The following is a 24,666-nucleotide window of genomic DNA, read 5'->3' as shown; positions in this document are numbered from 1 at the left end:
ATATGGGATTCAGTGGTACAGATTAGGATGGGATTCCTGAAATCCTCCTTATGTCGTGCCTTCAGAATGGGGGAAAATAATCTGCCATAAATGTTGAAGAAGAATGATAAGAGGCATTATAAATGTACATACGCATAATCCATAAAACTTACCTGTAGCTGAAAATGTAATACGTTTTTAGGTAAAGAGTGAAAGATAAAGTAATCTTCCTTTTGATAATTTAATTTGCTGATTGTATTTCTGTTATTTTTTTTTAGGTCACAACTCATTTAGTGCTTGAATTTTTAATGAAATGTTTATTATGACAATTCCTGCCAAATCCTCTGTTTTAGTGGAACAAATGTGTATGCCACATGTGCGTCACTCCCTTTGCAATCCTGTGTGATGAAGAAAGTTAGATTCCCTCATAGATGGAAGAATTTAAGCAGAACTGTGCTGGAACAGATCAAACTCCTTTTTATTCCAACATACTGTTCCCACAGTGGCCAACCTGGGATTTGTGGGAAGCCCACAAGTGAGACTTCAATGGAAATTCATATTTCTCCTGATGCTGGAGGTAATATATAGCCATCATGGCTAGTAGCTATGGATAGCTTTCTTTTTTAAGAAACCCACCAACCCAGCCATATTATACCTGATCTCAAATACTCTTTCCCAGGAATTTTGCCTTGTTCATATCATCACCACACGACCCACACACTTTCTGCATGAATGTCACAGAAATATCTATCATGGGTTCACCATTCCTTGCCATGGCTTGATGCACATTTTAAAATTTTAGAGGCAGTATAGTGTAGTGGTTTGAGTGCTGGACTTAGACTCCAGGGCTGCATCCACTCTGCAGAAATGTTACAGTTTAGCAACATCACATCCTGTGGTTATTGATTTTTCTGTTCTTGTATCTTCCCTTTTCCTTTTATCATTTCCTTAATTGTACTGTAATACTTGACTGTTTTATAAAGATCTGAAAATTAATAAAAATAATTTTTAAAAAAGAAAAAAAATATTACAGTTTGACACCACTTTAACTGCCCTGGCTCAGTGCTGCCGGATTCTGAGAATTGTAGTTTTGTGAGGCATCTAGCCTTCTGTGTCATAGAGCTCTGGTGCCACAACAAACTACAGTTCCTAGAATTCCATAGCACTGAGCCATGACAGTTAAAATGGTGTGAAACCAAATTATTTCTGCCATGTGTATGCAGCCTAGGGGAGTCTGAATCCTTGCTCGGCCACAGAAACCAACTGGGTTCCCTTGGGTAAGCTGTACTCTCTCAGCTTTGGAGAAATGCAGTGGCAAACCTCCTTTAATAAATCTTCCCCCCCCCCAAAAAAAAACCTATGAGAGTTGAGTTGAAAGCACATAACAACAGTAACAACATTATACCTTACCTTTCCTCTGAGGATTTAAGGAGGGCATGGCATTATCTTTAAAGTGAGCGACAGAGACTGACCAGTCCAGGGGCTCCTAGGAAACTTCATGAGTAAATGTGAATGCCCTGCTTAGCCAAGTGCAAGACATCAGTACACCACATGCAGCACATATTTATGAAATAAGTACTACAGACAAAGGAACCTTTCTCTTCTCACATCCACTTATCATATACATTGCAGCTAGCCCTGGAAGGAACATTTCCAATTTGAAACTTTCAACTGAATTTGGGAGAAAGTCAAATGGGGGAGAAAAACTCTTGCTTTTGTTTCACTTTTCAGTAGAAAAAGCAAAATTCACTATCCCATAGAAAGTCTCTTTTTTGTTTCTCAATGTGTAACTCCAAGAAACAAACAAACAAACAAAAAACAAGCACAACGTTGCTGTCTTGAAACAAATGATTAAGAATGGAACAAATGTGTGTTTAAACCGTTCTTGGTGTAACTGAGAATGCCTGTGTCTGTCTTTAACCAAATTGCTATGAACTAGATTGACTTGTCAGGCTCGAGACAAGTTGAAATTATAAAATGAAAAGTGTATGAGAAAGTGTATTTTATTTATTTATTATTTTTATTTATATCCCCCTTTTCTCCCGATGTAGGGACTCAAGGCGGCTAATGATACATTTAAAACAGTGGAAGGTAAAAGCATTACAAAAGCATTAAAATGTAGATACAAAGTTTGAAAAATGGTTAAAGAATTTTAAAAAGGTAAAAACATTACAAATTAAAATGTATGAAAAATTCTATACAAGCCTTAAAATCTGACTATTTTCAAGCACCTCTGGCCCTCACAATCCTTGGCAGAAATATGAATCCCACCTAAACATTACAAAGAATTTCCTGATGGTAAAAGTTGTTGCTATTGAACAGTGAATACACTGCCTCAGAGTGTTGTGGTGAAAACCTCCTTTGTTCCCTGTCCAGCTTTCATAGCCATACATAGAAATGGGAAATAAGATGGCATGGGAAACCCTAGCTTCAGAATTCAGTTATATGCTATGACTTAAAGAGTGGTAGAGTCTCCTTCTTTGGAGGTTTTTAAACAGAATCATCTGTTGGGGGTGCTTTGGTTGTGTATTCCTGCCCTTGGGGCCTCTTCCAACTCTAGGATGCTACGACCTAAAACCCAGCTCTTATTTATTCTATTTATTGCAGCTTGGATGTGCTCCCAGACTCTACTCTGAGCATGGATGCCCAGGTCTCAGCAATGGCCAGGAGTGCATTTATTTATTTATTTATTTATTATGGTGTTTATACCCTGCCCTTCAGCCCTAATGGCTATCAGAGCAGCTTAAAATTATCATTTTTAATAAGACGGTTCCCTGCCCTCAGGCTTACAATCTAAAAGACACGACACAAAAGGATAAGGGAATGGAGGTTGGAAAGGGGATGAGGTCCAGTGGTTCTTCTCTCCCTCTGAGGCCTGGACCAAGGCAGATGGACTGGAGGGAGGGCTCTTCTTCAGGCTAGCATTTGCACAGCTAAAACATGTATGCCAGTTGTGCCTGTTCCTTGAGATATCAGATCTGGCAATTGTGACACACACCTTGATTACATCCCCTTTGGACTACTGTAACATGCTTTACATGGAGCAGCCTTTGGAAACTGTTCAGAAACTTCAGCGGGTTCAAAACTCTGCAGCCAGAGCACTAACTGGGGCCAGTTATAGGGAGTATATACTGTAAAACACATAAAAAACTTATTACAGGCATTACATAGTCATAGTGCCACTCTATACTGCTTTGGTCAGGCCCCACCTGGAATACTGTATCCAGTTCTGGGCACCACAATTCAAAAAGGACATTGAGAAACTGGAGCGTGTCCAAAGGAGGGCGACTAAAATGGTGAAGGGTCTGGAAACCATGTCCTATGAGGAACGACTCAGGGAGCTAGGGATGTTTAGCCTGGAGAAAAGATGATTAAGAGGTGATATGATAGCCCTGTTTAAATATTTGAGGGGGTGTCATATTGAGGAGGGAGCAAGTTTGTTTTCTGCTGCTCCAGAGAACAGGACCCAGAACAATGGATACAAGCTACAGGAAAAGAGATTCCACCTCAACATTAGGAGGAACTTCCTGACAGTAAAGGCTGTTCCACAATGGCACACACTCCTTCCTCGGAGTGTAATGGAGTCTCCCTCCTTGGAGGTCTTGAAGCAGAGGCTGGATGGCCATCTGTCGGATATGCTTTGATTGTGATTTCCTGCATAGCAGAATGGGGTTGGACTGGATGGCCCTTGTAGTCTCTTCCAACTCTGAGAGTCTATGATTTTTAAAACCACAAAAGAGCATGATGCCCACGCCATATAATAAACCCCTCATATAAAAAGCCTTCCCATGGTCACACATTAAAAGGCAGCTTGAATAAAACTGAAGAAGCCAGGCTTGCTTCTCACAGAAGACCATTCCAGGGCACCTTTTGAAACAGCTACACTGGCTATCCATTCATTTCCAGGCACAATACAAAGTTCTGGTCATGACTTATAAAGTGCTACACAGCTTAAGGTCCAGACTATCTGAGAAACCCTATGTCTCCATATGAACCTCCCAGAGCCATAAGATCTTCAGGACAAGGCTTGCATCCGAGAAAGAGAGCCTTCTTGGTGGCTGCTCCTGACCTCTGGAATGCTCTTACATGAAAAGCAAGGCTTGCCCCTCCCTGTTTACCTTCCATCAGCAAGCAAAAACAGTTTTATTCAGGCAAGCTTTGAATGTGTGACTATTGGACAGCTTTTTATATGGGGTGTTTATTATTGTTTGTTGTTGTTATACACCCTCAAGTTGATATTGACCCATGGTGACCCTGTACATGAGACATCCCAAGACTCCCTATGCTCCACTGCTCTGCTCAGGTCTTGCAAATTCATACCCATGACCTCCTTAATAGAGTCCATCCATCTTGCATGTGGCCTTCCTCTCTTTCTGCTTCCCTTTACCTTTCCTAGCATTATTATTTTTCCCAGTGAGTTGAGCCTCCTCATGATGTGGCCAAAGTACAATAGCCTCAGTCTAGTCATCTTGGCTTCCAGAGAGATTTCTGCCTTGATCTGCTCTAGGACCCATTTGTTTGACTTCTTGACTGAATTAATTCTCTTCCTATCCGCTTTCTTAACTGTCTAGATCTCACATCCATCCATGATAATAGGTGATATAATGGCTTGTATGATTCTAACTTTGGTACTCAGTTGTATGTCTTAACATTTTAGGATTATTTTCTAGTTCTCTCATAGCTGCCCTCCCCATTCTTAGTCTTCTTATGATTTCTTGACTGCAGTCCCCTGATCCCAGGATGAAAATGACTGTTTCTATTTCCTCACTGTACAGTTGGCCCTTCTTATACACATATTTTTTTTATACACGGATTCAAGCATCCATGGTTTGAAAAGGTTCAAAAAAAGTATAAATTTCAAATATGAAACCTTGATTTCCCATTTTTTATAAGGGAGACCATTTTGCTTTGTCATTATATTTAATGGGACTTGAGCATACACGGATTTTGTTATCCACGGGGGATCTTGGAACCAAACCCCAGCGTATAACAAGGGTCCACTGTATATGGGATGGATATCATGTTTTTTTGTGGTTTTAAATTCTGTAATAAGTTTTTAATGTGTTTTTATTTGTGAGCTGCCTTGGGTCCCTTTCTGGGAGAAAGGCGGCATAAAAATGAATAAATGAATAAATAAGGAACAGTGGTGGCAGATGGCATCTCAGTGTGCTGCTGAATCCACTTTAAAAAATGCACACACCATTTTAAAGAGCTATCCAAGGTGCTGAACCTGTTCTGAGGATTACCTTCAATCACAAAGTTGTTCCTTTTGTAGCAGCAGCAGCAGCCTCTTATACTGGCAAGCAGCGGATCTGTTCTGGGTTTGAGCTGCAAAGGAGCTAATCTGGAGTACTGTGTTCATTTCTGGGCATCTCATTTTAGGGATATAGGGAAGCTGGAGCCACTTCAGAGAAGGGCAACAAGGATGGAAACAAGGAGGAATCATAAGAGTTGGAAGAGACCTAAAGCCTTATCCAGTCCAACTCTCTGCCATGCAGGAACTCATAATCAAAGCATAGGCATCACATTGGTTCGGGGAGGGTTTGTTCTTGCCTTCCCCTGAAGCTGAGAGAAGGTGATCTGCGCAAAGCTGCTCAATGGGTTTCTGTGGCAGATCGGGGATTCAAAGCCTGAAATCCAGCACTGAAACCAATACACAACATTGGCTCTCTAAGTTAACTGGATTCACTCCTGGGCACCTCAGACACTCTTGTATTACTACCTCAGTCGAGAAGGATGACCACATGGGCCAGACAGAGAGAGAGAGAGAGACATTTCATTGTTGCTGCGTGCCTTCAAATAGTTTCTGAGTTATAGCAATACTAAAGGTCTGGGAACCATGCTGCCTATTCGCTTCCAGGCACAGTACAAGGTGTTGGTGATTACCTATAAAGCCCTACATGGCTTGGGCCCAGGATACCTGAAGGACCGCCTCTCCCCATACATTCCGCCCCGCACCCTCAGAACTTCTGGGCAGCAATTACTTAGGGTACCTGGGGCTAAACTCTCCTCGACATCGAGGAGGACGTATTCCATCGTTGCCCCGACCCTTTGGAACACGCTGCCCACAGAGCTCCGCTCGGCCACCTCCCTGGCTCAGTTTAGGAGGGAGTTAAAGACCCTCCTATTTCGAACTGCATTCCCCGAATGAAGTCCTAGATGGCCTCTCTCTTGCTGATGGCAATTTGGAGAGCTGACCAGGGGTTTTATGATTGTTTTTAAAATGTTTTACTGTATGTATTATTTGTATTATGTTGTTCACCGCCCTGATCAATGGAAGGGCGGTATATAAATAAAAGTTTTATTTATTTATTATTTATGATGCCTTATGAGGAAAGACTCAGGGAGCTGGGGATGTTTAGCCTGGAGAAGAGAAGGTTAAAAGGTGATATGATAGCCCTGTTTAAATATTTGAAGGGATGTCATATTGAGGAGGGAGCAAGCTTGTTTTCTGCTGCTCCAGAGAATAAAACAAGGAACTATGGAAGCAAACTGCAGGAAAAGAGATTCCAGCTCAACATTAGGAGGAACTTCCTGGGAGTAAAAACTGCTCGACAGTGGAACATACTCCCTCAGAGTGTGTTGGACTCTCCTTCCTTGGTGGTCTTCAAACAGAGGCTGGATGGCCATCTGTCAATGGGGATGCTTTGACTGTGTATTCCTGCATGGCAGAATAGAGATGTGTTGGATGAGTCTTGGGTTCACTTTCAACTCTAGGCTTTATTTTATTTATTTATTTGGAGTATTTATACCCCGCTCTTCAGTCACAATGTCTCTCAGAACACCTTACAAATGGTTAATTAGACAGTTCCTTTCCCTCAGGCTTACAATCTAAAAAGACAGGACACAAAAGGAGGAGAGAATGGTGGAGGGGAAAGGGATTAGGTCCAGCAGATCGTGTCTCCCTCTGAGGCCTGGGTCATGGTGGATGAAGTATAAGGATGGTTCTTCTTATCCTGGGATAGGCCTGATGGAGCTGGCCTGCTCCTGTCTCTTCCTCTCAACCTGGATGACGGCAGGTGGATGATGGGTTTTTCTATCACGGTGTTTTTCTTGTCAGGTTTCTCTCCAGAGAAGGGTGTGCCATTGCTGTCCTCTGAGGCTGAGAGAGTGTGACTTACATCAGGCCAAAGCAACGTTTCAGCGGCTGAGGTGGGATTCGAACCCAGGTCTCTAGTAGTCCCAACACTCAAACCACTCTGCCTATTATTTATTTATTTATTTATGGTATTTATACCCCGCCCTTCAGCCCTAAATGCTATCAGAGTGGCTATAAATACCCACCTCAGCCTTTGTGTATTCTTATGTGAGATATATGTGTGTGTGTGTGTATATATATATATATATATATATATATAGAGAGAGAGAGAGAGACATTTTAACTGTGGAATTTTATAATAATAGCCAATGCTTTTATCTGTGAGGCGCCTTGGGTCCCTCAGGGGAGAAAGGCGGGCTACAAAGGAAATAAATAAAACCTCCCAGAGGGGGGGACCATTTTGTCTCCCAAACCCCCAACGAAGCCAACCGATCCTCCTCCATCTCCTTTTCTAACGGACGCCCGCCGTCGCCTAGTAACGCGGTTGCCATGCCCCCATCGCACCTGCGCACTCCGCACCAGGCACCCCAATATATATAGAGGGAAAGGAGTCGAAGGCACGCATGCGCGCGCTTTTGCCCCCCTCCCTCCCTCTCTCTCTGTCGCGCGCTCACTCCCTCTCCCCCTCCCTCCCCTTTGCCTCAGGTGGCGCTCCCCAGTGCGCACGCGCGGTGTCCAACCCTCCTCCTCCTCCTCCTCCTCCTCCTTCTTCTTCGGCTCCCCAACGGTCACCTGCGTCGCCTCCCTCCGTTCTCTCTCTCTCTCTCTCTCTCCCCCTCCCAACATTCGGTTGCCAGTGCGCAGGCGCAGTCCCTCTCGTGGCGCCGGCAGAAGAAGAAGAAGAAGAGGAGGAGGCTCCTTCTTGGCTGAGAGGAAGCAGGACCGCGCTGCTGCTGCTGCTCCTCTTGTTCTTCTTCTTGAGGAGGAGGAGGAGGAGGGAGAGGCGGCGGTGGCGGTGGCGTCCTCCTCCTCGGCGTCGCCTGCTCTCCATCCCCAGCCAGACCCAGCTGAGGTGAGGCCGGGCTCCGCAGCCTTCTGCCCCTTCCTCCTCCATCCATCCCTCCTTCCCTCCACCTGCTTCCCTTCCTCCTCCATCTCTCCTCTTTCTCCTTCAGCCACTCCTTGATTCCCTTCCTCCCCGGCCCTCGCCTCCATCACTTTCCACGCCTCTCTCTTCCTCCTCCTCCTCACCTCCATCCATCCATTCATCCTCTCTGTGCTCTTCTCTCTCCCTCCCTCCATCATCCTTCCCTGCTTTCTTTTTTCTTTCCTTGCTCATCTATGCTCACATCTATTCTCTCTGATCTCCCCTCCCTCCCTCTGTTCTTTTCTTCCTTTCTTCTTTCCTCTCTCTCTCTCTCTCGTCCCCATCCATCTCTCATCCATCCTCTCTGTTCTGTTCTTCCTTCTCTTCTTGTTTCTTCCCAGTCCATCCGTTCTCTCCTCCCTCCGTCCCTCCCTCTGTTCTCTCCTTCCTTCCTTCCTTCCTTCCTTCCTTCCTTCCTTCCTTCCTCCCTCCCACCCTTCCTCTGTTCTCTTCTTCCTTCACTTTCTTTTTTCTTCCCCATCCATCCCCTTCCTTCCTTCCTTCCTTCCTTCCTCCCTCCCTCCATCCATCCCCTCTGCTTTCATCTTTCTTTTTTTCTTTTCTTTCTTCCCCCAATCCATCCTCTCTGTTCTCTCCTTCCTTCCTTTCTCTGACCCAACCCCCATCCATCCATCCATCCATCCATCCATCCCTTTTCTTCTTTCTTTCTTTCTTCCTCCCATCCACCCTTTCTATTCCCTCCTTCCTTTCTTCCTCAGTCCATCCCCTCTGTTCCTTCCTTCCTTTCCCTGATCCATTCCCCACCCATCCTCTGTTCTCTTTCCTTCCTTCCTCCAATCTATCCTCTCTGTTCTCTCCTTCCTTCCTTCCTTCCTTCCTTCCTTCCTTCCTTCCTTCCTTCTTTCCTCTGATCCATCCCCCATCCACCCTCTGTCTTCTCTCCTTCCTTCCTTCCTTCCTTCCTTCCTTCCTTTGTCTTTCTTCCCCCCATCCATCCATCCTCTCTTTTCTCTTCTTGCCTTTGTGCTGAGGGGCTTCCTTGCCTCTCCCAACCCACAAATGCTGTAGCACTGCTTCCTCTGCCACCATCAGCCCCATGTATTGCCTGTCTCTCTTGTGCGTTCATGCAAAATCTGGGTATCTTTTCTCTCCTTCCCCACATTCATGCTTTCTCTTCCTTGTCTTCCCCTCTCTGTCTCTGGCAAACTGGGAAAAAAACCTGAGGGAGAATAGGGTCCTTTGGCCTCCTGCTTCCCCTGCAAAGGCTAGAATAAATGGTCATTTTCCTGCAGTGTTTCTATGTGTGCGTTTATCTATATGTTGTTGTGTAAACAGAAAAAGGGGGAAATGCAAAGGGCTTTGGGGTGTGTCCAAAGAATTTGTTTCCTCAGATTTGTATGGAAGAGATGCTGGCTCCTTTAAAATAAACAGGTCCATTCTTGAGGGAGAGATTGTGTCAGGCGTCGGTTTGTGTGTGCATTTGAAACTCCTTTGGCTGCCTTTAAATTACAGTCTGTTCTGGTCATGTCAGTGAGAAGTCACCAGGAAAAGGGATTGGCCAGAATGTGGTTGAAGGGAAGCCTGACAGAACCAGCTTTTTAATGTCTGTTCCGGTTTAGGTTTCATCCGATTTCTAAGCAACCTCAGCCCACCGGCTTCACATTTGGCTCGGGATCCAGCTTCAGACACCTCCGGACCCATTATTATTATTAGAGGGAGAAACTTAGTTAGTAATTAATAATACGCAGCCTTCTTTATCCCAAGTGCTTTAGACATGTCTCTACTCACCAAACAGTCTAACAACTGGAAAGGCTTTGTAATGGGATGCGATTGGTAGTGTGCTATGCTAAATAGTGTGCTTGAACAAAGTTGGAGTTTGGTTAAGTGTTCTCTATAAACACGCGTAGATTTCAAATGTCAAGATGTGTGTTGATTCTCCATAAAGTGAGTGCAGAACATTGTATGGAAAAGAGTCTTTACAAAACTCAACTTGCTCCTCTGGTGTATAATGTTGAATTTTCACAGCTGGAGAAGGGTGTTGAAGGAGGACATTGGATTCACACATCATTATTTTTTGGTGACAGTTGCCTATTTCCTGATATATTTTATGGCGCCTGGCGCTTTTTCCTTTCCTAGGGTGGTTGTGTTGTTGGTAGCACTGTGACATTTTCAGCTGCGTCGATAGAAATATATCTTCCAAGTAATTTTCCTTTCTTTTTGTGTGTGTGCATTTGCCCATCGAACTGAGAAGTTTATTTTGTACTTTGTCAACCTGGGCTTGTGCTCTGGGACTTTAGACATTGACAAAATACCGTAATCGGGAATGGAAGGGTTTTGTGTCTCGCTGCTGGTTCATATTTCCATAGAGATATTAGATTCTGTTAACTTCTCAAAATTATTGACAGCGGTGTCACTTGTGTATTCTGAGGCGGTTGTGTACAATAGCAATGAGGTCATTATATACCTGTCCTTTAGAAACAGGGAATTCATACGCTTAACTGGAAGGGCATAGGAGTGACATGTTATCATTGGAAAAAATCAATAACCCATAAACATATAGATTAATTTAAACAAATAAAATAACATAATTAATGCTTCTCGGGCAATTTTGAATGGTTTCTCTAACGCTGTACAATCCGTAAAAATATATAGAACATCAAGAACTGCACATTTGCTTCCAAACAGATTAAAATGTTAAAACATGATTGGAAACTGTATTAGTTAAAAAATATCCTAATATGTAACAATTGAACTGTAACTCTGATGTTAAACTTACCTTCACTTCAGTATAACCTGAATTGTATTTTGCACTACATTGTATTTCTCACCAGGTTGTAACAGGTTCTGTTGATGAGCCAAGTAGCCAAATTTCACTGACTTTTCAGGGCCAGAACTTTACAGCAGAATTGCGGCCCTTATTTTGGATGTCTTTACACTTTACATTGTGGTAATTGTTAAATGTCATGTTAAATGCCCTTTGTCAAAGGACCACTGAGCAGTTGAGTTGCTTAAGACAATTGTTATATTCTGACATGTATATGTCGGTTTGGAGAATGGAAAAGTAGCTCTGGTGAATTGGACCAAAGACCTCTCTGGCCCAGAGACTAGATGAATCATAGAATCATAGAGTTGGAAGAGACCACAAGGGCCATCCAGTCCAACCCCATTCTGCCATGCAGGAACTCTCAAAGCATTCCCGACAGATGGCCATCCAGCCTCTGCTTAAACACCTCCAAGGAAGGAGACTCCACTACACTTCGAGGAAGGAGTGTGTTCCACTGTCGAACAGCCCTTACTGTCAGGAAGTTCTTCCTAATGTTGAGGTGGAATCTCTTTTCCTGGAGCTTGCAGCCATTGTCCCGGGTCCTAGTCTCTGGAGCAGCAGAAAACAAGTCAGCTCCCTCCTCAAGATGATACTTATGGGAAGCCAGCAAACAAACCATGAATGGAATAACATCCTTCTGTTTGTATTCCCTAGTGACTGGTACTCAGAGGCATACTGCCATTGCTACTGAAGGCTGCATATATATCCATAATGACTAATAGGCATGGATAGCCTTATCCTCCGTCAGTTTGTCCTTTGAAAACAGGAATGTTATTGTGTCTTATGGTAGTGAATGCCATAGTTTAACACACTGGTTCCCAAACTTTGGTCCCCCAGATGTTTTGGACTTCAGCTCTCAGAATTTGAGAGAATAGGTGGCCAAGCTGGCTGAGGATTCTGGGATGTGAAGTCCAAACACCTGGAGGACCAAAGTTTGGAAAGCACATGTACCATGTGGGAAAAAAAATAACTTCATTTATTTGCCCTCAGTCACTTACCATTGGATGACCCTTGGTTCTAGTATTATGAAAGAGGAGGAAAAAGACTTCCTGTTCATTTTCTCCACACCTGGCATGATTTTACACACACTTAGTTTGCCCCCCCCCCCTTTTTTTTTTTTTTTGTCTTAATAATGATAAAAGTGAAATGTTTTTTCACAGGGAAGTTGTTCCAGTCCCTTCATGATTTTAACTAAGCTTTTCTGATCTTTAGCACCTTTTCCCCCCGGTGTATGTTGATATGTTCAAGTTACAGAATCGTATGGATGAATTATGATATTGGCTAATTTATTATAGATCCTATTTCTAACCATTCGTTATATCGAATTCCTGTTTTTTAGAGCTGCCGTACACTGGTTTGATACTTTCATTGAGTTACTATTAATCATTAGTCTAAGTTTTTTCCCCTTTAGGTCTAAAACACACTGCAGAAATAATCCAGTTTGAGACCACTTTAACTGTCCTGGCTCAGTGCTAAGGAATTTTGGGAACTGTGTTTTTTTGAGATATTTAACTTTCTATGGCCTGAAACAGATGGCTCAGATTGACTGGTGCGCTGCCACTCTGGCACCGTTTGCACCAAGATCACAACAACCTCACTGTCCTGGGCCCGATCCTGAAGCAGGCTACCTAAAGGATCTCATCTGCTCCTTCTTAGCCCGGTTCTTCTGAGATGGTGTGGCGTGATGTGGCTCCTGGCCTCATTTGGGATGTGTGTCATCTGAACGCTATGCGAGGCGGGAAGCAGCATCATTTGGCCTGCATGTTTTAGGCCTTAGTCAGAGAGCTCCGGTTCCCACGAATCCCTAGCACTGAGCCAGGGCAGTTATTAAAGTGGTCTCAAACTGGATTATTTCTGTAGTGTGTTTTCAACAAAAGTCACATTTGAATTTTTTAAGAGGTCTTGGGTAGGTACATATGGACTGGTGATTTGTTAATTTTTAATTGATCAATAAGATCTAGAATTTCACGTCTCGTTACTATTTGCCTTTCAGTTGTAGAGATGAACACAAGTTAATAATGCACAGTTCTTGCAAGCTTGCAATCTTTTATTACATCTTTAATTTCATCATCATTCCTTTGTCCATCTGCCTCCCAAATCACCTTCTGGCTTTTCTTGCACTTGTCATTTTATTGTTGGTTTTAATGTTGCTGTTTTTCTTTGTTCATTTAAGTTTAAACCAGTCTGCTTCGATGTGTACATGGTCATCCCCTTTATGAGTTAGATTAAGGTGATAGAATGCCTGTCTTAAGGTGACCTAGTGAATTTTATGGGACTATAACTTGGCTCTCCCAAACCCCAGCCCATCATTCTAACCATATCACCACACTAACTCTCATCACACAAACAGTTATTGTCTGTTTGTATGTCTTTTCTCCAAATCTGTGTGTGTTTTGTTCTTCTCTGTTGGTCAAAATGTACTTTTTCTCAAGGAAGCCTTCTGCATCTCAGTAGATTCCTTGAATCTCTTCATTAACTATGATTAACTCTTGGACTTGGAAGTACCTTTCCTGATTTGCATGTTTAAATAAACATTTCCTGGTTGTCTTAAAGATGTTTGATCTTCTTGACTTTCATTTTCAACCATTTCTTTTAGTCTCGAGAAGTTCCTGTTCGGAAGCCCAAAGTGCCTGCGTTGGACTTCCTTGGCAATTATGTACTGAAACAGGGGATTATTTTCTGTTTTAAATCTCTATGAAATGATTCCTCCCAGGAGACACAGACATCTCCTTAAAGTAGTATAAAAATATTACTTGGAAAAATATGTGTTTGAAGTAGAAACATCATTTGGAAGAGTTTGAAATATACAAAGCATGGAACTTCATTAATGTGAATTTCCTCATTTAAAAAACAAACAGAAAGGAATGCAAATTGCCTGATAGAGAAGCAATGGCTGTGACTACCAAAATTTTAAAAATAAATGAATGACAAAGAAAGCATTGAAGTCTGCTTACACTGAAATCAAGAATCAGTCATGTTTAATTTATTTTACTGTTCACAATGCACTGTGGACACTGGACATAGTGATGCTGTGACTCTGTGGCAGAGAACGAAGGTGTCTTCCTAGGTTTTTGTACCTACTGTCTGTATGTAGTCGTATTGTTCTACTTGACCTCAATAAACCTCTGTCCAGAATACTTTGTTTAGTTCTGAGCACCACATAAAAGGATGAAAGAATTCAGAGGAAAAGCAAACCAGATTGTAAATCCAAAACAAAAATGGTAAAGGAACTGGATTATATTTGGTCTAGAAGATGATGTTGTATAAAAATGTCAGCTTTCAGGGATATCAGAAAGAAAAGAGGCAAAAACTGTTCTTACATTAAAGAATCATCAGAAAATTTCAGCAGCAGCTGTAGAGAAATACTGTGGAATTTGATTCTTGGAACCTTCCCTTTTCCTAAAGGGCATGATATCAGAGTGTATGTTTTAAGCAAAAGTGCCTTTTTCCAGGGTATTCTACATGACTCTTTATTTTTTTTTTAAAAAAAAAATACTGTGAAGCTTTGACGTGTTTTTATCTTGTAAGCTGTCTTGGGTCCTTTCCTGGGAGAAAGCCAGGTGGGTGGCACAGAATTAAGATAAAATAAAATAAAAGATCTAGTGGTACAAAACTATTTCTGTAGCAAGCACCTTGAGAAGTCTTATGCACACATTCAGTGTTTCTCCTTTCCAGATGAGTGAGTATGTGGACACATTACCCATAGTGTTGATGTCCTGGACTGCAGCCAGCACACACAGACACACACCGATAAGAATGGCTTAGCCCTGCAAGTGGAAGCAGGACACAGACCTTGCAGGGAGTAAGTGTGAGAGCAGTCTGAGAAGCCAAGCCGAACTCAGGATACCGGGAGTCAGAGTAGTCAAAGCAGTCCAAGGTCAGAGCAGCCAGAAGATAACAAGGGTCCAGTCTGAGGCCAAAGCAACAAGAAGTCAAGATAGAAGGAGGCAGTGCCAGCAGCAGTCACACCAAGGGATCATGCAATAAACTCAGGCACTGAGTGGAGGCCTCTCTACATAGGGATGCCATTTCCCGCCTGTAGGCAGGACAATCCCGGTTTGGGCGGTGCCGTCCCGGTCCCGGTCCGGTTTGGCGCCCAGACCGGGACGGCACCACCCGCGGCCACCTCCATGCGCCGCAGGTCCTCCAAGGCCTCGCTGAGGCCTGGGAGCGCTCTCCGCGGTCAGAGCTTCGGCCGTGGAGACGCTCCCTCCCAGGCCACAGCGAGGCCTTGGAGGCGGCTCCGCAATCGTGGGGTCCTCCAAGGCCTCCGCGAGGCCGGGGAGTAGGAAGAGGCCGCTGGAACTGCTGCGATCGCCGCGATTCCAAGCGGCCCCCGTTCCTCCTCCCGGCTTGGGAGCCGGCCTAGGCGTCCTCCGAAGCCGGGAGGAGGAGGACAGGGTTTGAAAATGTAGGACTTTTTTAAAAAAATTTCCTAGCCAGGAAATAAAAAAAAGTCCTACATTTTCAAACCTGGTCCTACATTTGTCCTGGTTTGGAGGTCCTCCATTGTGGCAACCCTATCTCTACAGCTTAAGTAAGGGAAACTCTCCCCCATGCCACCTGAGGCTGGTTGGCTAATTGCCTCTCTGCAATCCTCTTGGATCTGTGACTGCAAGCACTCTCAGCCCTTCTCTCTTTGAACGTAGGCACCTCCAGGCAAGCTTCCTCCCCAGAGTCACCACTAGGCTGTTGCACCACTGGAGGCATCTCACTAGCACTAGGACCTGGTTGGGCCTCCTCCTCTGGGGCTGGGGGATCACAGCTGGGACCTGGCAGAGCAGGATTACCACCTGGTGTAGCCTCAACTAGCTCTTGCTCTGGAGGAGGCTCATCCTCCTCCTCCTCGAGCTGCTCTTGGCTGACCATGACAGTTGAGAAGAAACACTCTGCAGAATGTAAAACATTTTGATGATGACTACTGCTGCCTTTCTTGGACCTTGAGAATATTTTCGTGTGTGTTACAGGGTCAAAAACACAGCTTATGTTGCTGAGGGACTTCAACATCCATACTGAGACCACCATACCAGGAGTGGCTGAGGACATCATGACTGCCATAACAAGCATGGCTGTGATCCAAATGATTTCTGTCCCTACTCAAGTTGCTGGGCTCTCTCGTTAGACCTTTTTTAATGTATGGGGGTTCAAGGGAGATGACCGGGGAATGGAGGAACTGTATATCATTCTGTTGTCATGGACAGATCACTTCCTGGTCAGGTTTAGACTTGCCGGGACTCAGAGCTTCCACCAGGGAGTGGGATTCATTAAGATGATCCCCTGCAGGATCTGATCAAGCTTATGGATTTCGAGCAATTCTTGATAGCTATTAAGGAGTTTCCTACTGTCTTGGCAAGTAGTTGATCTCTGGAATGGGGAAAGGACCAGGGTGGTTGACACAATCACTCCTAAGTCATAGTTCTGAGCACTAGGACTTCAAGCTCATCTTGTTTGTTTCCTATACTCTGTGCATTGGTGTATAGAATTTAAACCATTGTTTGCACTCATATTTTATTCTGCTGTGAGTTTTACTGTGGCTGCCATTCTCTCTCTCAGCTTCTGCTTTAGAATTAACACCTTTGTGTTTAGAACTTGCTTTTGGGTGGATATTTAAGCTATCATCTTCACCCCCCTCCCTGTTAAAGCCCTGTTGATCAGATTCACCATATTGTTGCCAAAGACATTCTTCCTGGTTTTCATGAAGTGTAGCCCATCTGTAGCCAGTAGTCCTTTGGGAAGACCATGGTTCCAGAAACCAAACCTCTTTTTTCAACATTATCTGCATAGCTAGTCATTCACCTGCGGTATCTTTCTGTCCATTATCAGTGAAATCACCAGAAAGATAGTACACTTCCTGATTTATCTTGCCCAGCTGACAAACAGTTCCCTTTATACCCCTGAGCAATGAATGCCCTAACACCAGCACCTTTCTTTTCTTCTTGCTGCACTTGGTGGTTAGGTTGACTCCTTTGGCCTTCACTGTCGCTTGCTGCTAGTCTCCTGCTTGAACCTTTTCACCACTGTTACAGCCCTCTTCATTCTCATTGCCAGTTTCTTCCTGTTGGTTCGAGAGGGTCAATTCTCCCTCTGTTTTATCCATGTTCTCTGGTGTGTTAAAGAGTCTCAACTTGTAGCTGCCAATAAGGAACCATTTAGGATCAAGTGGAGAGTGCTGCTTGCATTGTCAGTGCATGGTGTTTAAGATCTGTTGCCTCTACCATTGTTTGTGTCACATCTGTCATCAGCTCCTTGTCCTGTTGCGGTTTTTGTGATACTGGTGCCAGGATGATGGTGGTGGTGGTGATATAGATTTTAAACATTTTCCATTCATTTTAACTGTCATGAGTTGCATGTGCACCTTGCCTGCCATATAAGTTAGACCTTGGTGTAATGGATTATACAGTAGAAAACAGCATTGCTGAGACATGATCTCAGCTACAAGTGCTGAGATAATATCGAAAGGGAGGTGAGCTTGAGTCAAGATGGTCAAGGTTGTCTCTGTGAGAGAATCTGCCTGCAACAGTTAAGGAGTGGTGTGGGAATAAGAGGGACTAAATGTGTTTTTAAAATGTAACCAACAAGAATTGAGCCTGCCATGAATTTGACATTGTTCACAGATTGTTTAGGTAATGTTAACACTTGCTCTCCACTTCTGAAAATGAAAATGCCTGGACTGGATCTGTGTTTTCTTAATAAAGGCTTTCTTAGTTTTAACTACAGAAGCCTGGATTTCTGAACTTGGTGTCCTTCCAGTACTGACACTAACCACCTTATCCCTTTTACCGATTTAATTGTCCTTTAGAAATTTTGCTGGTTTTTTGCTTGTAGTCACTTCTATGCTACAAGACATAGGCCTGTTACAGACTGCCAAAATAAAGCTGCTTCGGGTCTCTTTGGAGGTATGCTATTTAAATGATGCATGGGTCCTAAGAGTCCGGAGGTCGCGCCAAAGCCACACTCCATTTCTAAGCACCGGAGTGCAGCTTTTGGTGCAGCTTCCGGACTCTTAGGATGCATGCATCATTTAAATAGCATACCTCCAAAGAGACCTGAAGCAGCTTTATTTTGGCAGTCTGTAACAGGCCACAGACATACATATTGTTCTTCCCTCCTGAAAAAAACATGAAGAATGGTAAGAGAAGCAGCCTGACTCACCAATATAACACTCCTGTTCACCTCCCCACCAAAAGGCACTGATCTTTCTGACCTATGTCTTAAACTCAGCCATCTCTAGGATGTTTGTCATTTTCATAACAATTAACCACAAATAATAATAATAATAATAATAATAATAATAAGATAGGGTAATTGGTCCTTTCTTGTTGTTGACAATACCACCCTCCAAAAACCTTATCAGGACTGCTTTTGCTTGTCTTGTATATCTTCATTAAAAGGAACTATTCCCCTCAGATAGGAATTGTTCTCCTTAGAAAGGGAAACTTTCCCTGTAAATTCAATCTAATTTCAGCAAGGAACTTAAAAAAGTTGCTGCCCAAGTTCTTTTTCTTTTTTCTTTTTAAAAAATTCATCAAAATATAAAGATGTATAGTGGAAAACCCACTGTATCTCTCCAGTTCTGACAAAAGGAGAAAATATGTCCACTTGTTGATTTCCAGTGATAGTTGGCAAAAAATTAAATTAAAGCAGATCAAATTGATATTTGTATTTGGGCCTGAGTTGCACTGGGCAGCCTCCCTATCAGTTCAAGCTTCATCAGACTGTTTTCTGAATCACTGGATTGGGATCCTAAATGACTGATGTGCCCAGATAAATATCCTTTATCTGTAGCATATTTTTTTAAACTGATTTGTGACATAGAGAAGTAGATTGTGCACATCCAGAGCACTGCTGTGATATGTCGAATGTTGGACATGGTAGTTCTTCTCCTTAAATAGCTATATATTCTTTAGAAGGAGGGAAAGCATAATTAGTGGTAAGAACTGGATAGAGTTCTGGCCTGTACTATGTTCATTTGTGCATGATATTTGGAAGCTAAGCAGGGTCAGCCCTGTATTTGGTACCTGGTTGGGAAACTGCCAATGAATACCAGGTGCTATAGGTTATATTTCTGAGGAAGGAATTAGCAAAACTACCTCTGAATATTCCTAGCCTAAGAAATACATGGGGGTCACCATATTCCCACAGGCACTTTGAAAGCACATGCACACACACACATGTGCCTTCACGTTGCCTGTTGCCTGAAATTCATAGGGTTTTGCTGGTCCCTTACAAGTCTTCTATGTTTCTGTGAATACTCAGGTGGCTTTCTAAGTTCCTTTCTCAGAAATAAAGCCTACAGCTCCTGGTATTTGTTGGCTGTCTTCCATCCAAGTACTAACTGCAGCTGACCTTGCTTAGCTTCAAAGATCAGATGGGATCTGGTGCCTTTAGGTTATTTAGGCCTCACTGTACCTGAACAAGATCGGCTTGCTTGCCTTAGCTGTCCTACAGTATTCACTGTTTGTGGCAATCTAGTGCTTCATATAAACTGGAAGAGATAATTTAGCACATTAACGTTCCCTATTAAGCCCTGATAGTCTTATAATGGAAATAGTTATCAGTTTGCTTAGATTCATCAAGTGGAAGAAAGCCTGTCTGATCTTGTATTTGCTTTTTTATGCCTGTAGGTTTTCTCAGTCTTGCTTGAAACAAAAATCTGGATTTAATGAGACAGTGTTAGCCTCATCCTACTGGATTGACAAGGAGTATAGACTAGACAAGCCTATATTGGAACTGAATGGAATAAAATAGTGGGCATGTACATATATGTGTGGGTAGGTGGAGGTGGTGTTCCCATGTTTTTAGGTTTTAGAAACAATACAGCCTCATTGTCATACTATAACTAACAGGCTATTTCTACTATGTTATTAGGCCAGTTCTAGCTTGAATGCTTCCAGACCTCAAATCTTCATGCATGGATACAGCCTACCTTTGTCCTAATTACTCTCTTGAGCCCCCCAAATCATAATATGACATTGAAACGTAGTGGCAGTGGAAGCATGCCCAGGTATTCTCTTGACAGCTTAAATGCACAAAGCTTGTTCTTTGGTTGGCTGACAATCAATCAGCTAGGCAAGAAATTGTTAAAGGATTACATATCCCAGAAGGAGTGCGGTGGGGGAAGGACCCACACGGAGATCATCTAAAGTATTCAGTCGGCAGCCACAAACCAATTGAGCTGGATTTTAATTCTTCCCATTTTTCTGACCAAAAATTGCACATAATTAAGGATACTGGCTAGAAATCTTGATCACAGTGATGAATGTATAACCTAGTTGCACATTTGTAACTGTTTAGCACCTTTGAGATGAACTGTACAAAAGAAGTTGTAGCATAAGCTTTTGTAGACTTCTTCAGTTGCAAAAGCTTATGCTACAACTTCTTTTGCAGAGTTCATTTCAAAGGTGCTGCAAGATCCCTTTGCATACTGATATTCCAGGTTAACATGGCTATGTCTCCAAATACTACATTCATAATTTATTCCTATTCATACTCCCTGCATATTCAGTAGTGTAGGAAATATGCAGCGATCATAAAAGTCCCCATATTGTGACATACTGGGCATCAGCAGCTGCGAGTGACAGGAGTCTGTTGTCCTGCTGATTGTGATGCAGCATACAGACGTTTCCACCTATTCTCAAGCTGATGATGAATTGCAACAGGAATCCTGCTTCCGATTCTTGACCCAGAGATTGCTTGCAGTGTGTATGTGTGTGTGTGTATATGCCATCCTGATCAACAAGAGAACAGACCCATGTTGCAGTGACTGCTGCCCGATAAGGAAGGAATGGCAGGGACGGGGCCTTGAGAGACAAGTTAAGCATACTGTTTTAAGTATGGGGAAATGCTCTTTATTCAGGTTTTAATTGTTTTTATCCATGATTTGGAGGATATGCATGTGGCATGAGTTCTGTTTTCTCAGTCCTTTCTTACTAAACAAAATTACCACATAGGAGAAAAAAAACTGACATAGGCGCTTTACAGACTGCCCAAAAGGGCGGTATGAAAAGCGCCTTCATTTGCTGCATGGAGGAGCCTCAGCGGCCAAACCGCGCAGCTCCTACGTGTAGCTTCTTGCGGCGCGCTAATGCAGCTTCTTGCAGCGCGCTAATGACACTGCAAGGCACCAATGGCGCACTTGCAGCATCATTATAGCCGTGCGATGTGCAGACACTAGGCATCCGCGACATCAAGATGGCGGTGCCCATGTAGAACGGGCGCCACCATTTTGTACATGCCAAGCACATACTAGGGTTAGGGGCATCCGGAAAGGACGCCCCTTTCTGACCCTAGTACATGCTCGGCACGTATGTAATGTGCCATAGATTGCTTTGATATAAATTCAAATAATCTAGGACCGTTAATCATTGAACAAACAATTCTTTAATGGTGGCTGCAGCATATGGCTGTCCTGATTCAACACTGAAGTCATAAACCTATTATCCCTAAGGTATCTTAGTTTATGGATCAGTCATAGAATTTTAGAGTTGGAAAGGGACTCGTGGGCCATAGAGTCCAACCTCCTGCTGAATGCAAGATCTCTAGCTACTAAAGCATCCCCAGCAGATAGTTGCCCAATCTCATTTTGACGATGCCTAGAGCAGGAAATGCCACCACAGACCACCTCCAGGCAGTTGGTTCCACTATTGAACTGCTCTTACTGTCAAGAAGTTTGTTCTATTCAGTAAAAATCTGAATACCCCTGTAACGTAAAACCATTAGACCCTCCTCTTCTTGGTGTGGTGGCCACAGTGTTGCAGTTATTTCTCCATTTATTTTTACCTAAATGCATGCAGATGGATGCTTCCAGCTCTCCAAATCAATAACATTTCCACAGTCAGTAGCCCATTTAATCATGGCATCTGTCACTATCTCTTGTTCTTGGTCTAATTTCAACAAAAATTTATATAATTTCAATGTTTTCTTTTTTTCCCCACTAAGTAATAATTTGTCAAACTCTTCCATTTTATCGTTGATTCCAAATAATTTTATGTCCATCTTGAAACGTTGACATGCTCCAGTTTCTCAATGTCCTATTTGAATTGTGCCCAGAACTGGACACAATATTCCAGGTGGGGCCTGACCAGAGCAGAATACAGTGGCACTATTACTTCTCTTGATCTAGACACTATACTTTTATTGATGCAGCCTAAAATTGCATTGGCCTTTTTAGCTGCTGCATCACACTGTTCACTCGTGTTCAACTTGTGGTCTACTTGGACTCCCAGATCCCTTTCACACATAGAAGTCTCTCATTCAGCCAGGTGTCCCCCATCCTATATCTGTGAATTTCATTTTTCTGCCCTAAGTGCAGTACCTTACATTTCTCCGTATTGAAGTTCATTTTGTTAGCTTTGGCCCAGCTTTCTAGTTTATTCAGGTCATTTTGAATGTTGATCCTGTCCTCTGGAATATTAGCTATTCCTCCTAATTTGGTGTCATCTGCAAATTTGATAAGTATGCTCCCAATTTTGTCTTTGGAAGTTTAGTTTTGTTCCAAAGTTGCTGCAATTTAAAATTGCTAGTCATTGGTTGTGTGAGTTTGTTGTTGCTTAAAATTTTAAAGCTCCACAGGATCTTATGTCACTATGCCAACTTTTGTACTGGCAGATTACTTTCACTGATGGGCCATAGGAGACAGGTTAGTCTTCATTTAGCCATTCATACTGGCCCTTATTTAGGGGAGAAGTGATTACTGTATCTTGTAAATCTAGAATACTGCAACAATTGAATGTGTCCCTGGGAAGGTGTTTCCTTTAATATTTGGAGGGCTAAAGGTTTTGTTTTTGATAAACAATTGGGACTATTGGTTGTTGCGTTCCTTCTTTGATTTTTAATATTTACTTTGGACCTGCTTGTTGTGGGTCAACAGTTTATTATATATTATAGGAAGCTTGTTATACAGAATTTTTTGGTCTCTTAATTTCCAGTAGTTTCTCTATTGGTGATGTACAGTTGTCCATACAAATGGCTCTTGTTACAGCTTCTAGCAGTGGGTTCTTCTATAGTAGTAGAGAATAGCCTGGTAGGTGAGTAGGAGGTTGTTTTTGTTTGTTAGATTTTTAATTTTGATTCTGTGATGTTATTATTATTATTATTAACCTTTATTTATGAAGCGCTGTAAATTTACACAGCGCTGTACATACAATCTTTTTAGTTAGACGGTTCCCTGCCCTTGGGTATTTATTAATGGCTATTATAAGGAATGCTTAAAATATACTTAACCACGTAGCTGATCTAGCCAGTGTTTCCAGATTTTAAAAAGACTTTATGGTGCATTATAGACCGCCGAAAAGTGGCGGCCTGTACCTGCCCCTTTCCCCGGTGTATCGGGGCGTTAGCGGCCAGAACGGCAGCCGCTGAGGTCCCGATCCGCCGCTTTCCAGGCCTCAGGGAAGCGGCAAAAGGCTTGAAGCCCCAAGGACACCCTGCGGCGGCGGGGGGGAGGAGAAAGCCTTTCTCCCTTGCATTGCTGGGCGCAGCCGTCTGAAGGCTGCGCCCAGCAACGCAAAGCAGCGACGCAAACCAGGAAGGAGCTCCGAAACTGAGCTCCTTCCTGCTCCGCGCAAAGGGCGCACTAAGCGCCCTCGCACGGAGCGACGACGTCACGTCGGCACCACCCCATATAGAGGCGGCGCGGTTGTGATGTCGTCATGGCGGCCCCCATGTAGATGGGGCGCCACCATTTTATATGGACTCAGTCTGTACCAGGGTTAGGGGGGTGCGGAAGCACTGCACCTTCCTAACCCTAGTACGGACTGACTACGTACTAAAAAGCCCATCTGTAATGGGCCTATGTTCTTCAGATGATTTATTGGAAGAGAATCCATGTGAGTCTCTATGCTGCCCCCTGAAAAAAAAGAAAAGGAGATTCCCCATCAAACACCTTCCTTCTGCTCAAAGATTATTAATCATTTCCCCATTAAACATGCCAGTTCTTGAAGAGGCTTGAAATGCTCTGTGTTAGTGGCAAAATTACTTTAGATTTTGAGCAATCTGCTTTTCAGTATTTGGAGTCTCCCCTTCTCTGGGTCCAAATCCTCTTTTTGACTATTAGACACATTTAAATGTCTGATACACTTGGGACGCTCTGGTCAAAGCTGTCTGGAAAATGCTGAGCATCCTTACCCACATGAATATGTAGGTCTCTGACATGAGAACATAGGCTTTTCCAAAATAATGACCAGCTAAACAAAATATTACTGGTTATTCTGCAGTAGCCCATGGATAGAGAGCGCTTGTGGTATAATGGTTTGAACGTTGGTCTACAACTCTGGAGCCCAGGGTTCAGTTCCCTGCTTGCCTATGGAAACCCAATGGTAATCTTAGGTGAGTCACATACTGTCAGCCTCAGTGGAAAACAAAAGTAAGCCCGCTCCGAACAAATCTTGCTGAGAAAACCCCATGGTTGGTTCTTACGTTTGCCATACGTCAGAAACAATTTGAAGGTACACAGCAAAAAAACAACAACAGACCATGGATAAATATGGTTTGAGTAAAACAATGAAAACACATATATACTTACTAGTGTGTACCCAGGAAAGAAATGTGTCTAGTTTAAACTCTGGATGCACTGACTCTATCCACTACTATGTTTCTCTGCCTCCTCATGGAAAAAGCAGCAAAAGTTTTGAGATTAGAGTGACTTTTAGAAAGTTTTTCTTTCTTTTTGGAAACTATTTGTGGTAAACATGAAATTTTGAATCCTGCTCATACATG

The 24,666-nt window shown here is 43.1% G+C and overlaps 1 protein-coding gene across 2 annotated transcripts in view; it reads left to right on the top strand.

The window, feature by feature from the left end:
* Nucleotides 1-7,802: 7,802 nt before the first annotated feature.
* Nucleotides 7,803-24,666, top strand: part of LOC149313245 (catenin alpha-2) — a 609,699-nt gene continuing 592,835 nt past the window's right edge. The window contains exon 1 of one of the 2 annotated variants that reach the window (XM_089526338.1): nt 7,803-8,090. The gene's annotated coding sequence lies outside the window, so the exon portion shown is untranslated. The remainder of the gene's footprint in view (nt 8,091-24,666) is intronic. The other variant, XM_089526340.1, reaches the window with a different exon arrangement.

The sequence above is a fragment of the Sceloporus occidentalis genome, unplaced genomic scaffold (assembly GCF_023333645.1).
Source record: "Sceloporus occidentalis isolate IW3139 unplaced genomic scaffold, rSceOcc1.0.p SCAF_5, whole genome shotgun sequence".
Classification (NCBI taxonomy): Eukaryota; Metazoa; Chordata; class Lepidosauria; order Squamata; family Phrynosomatidae; genus Sceloporus; species Sceloporus occidentalis.
The sequence above is the reverse complement of the archived record's forward strand: the minus strand, read 5'-3'. Positions and strand labels throughout refer to the sequence as shown.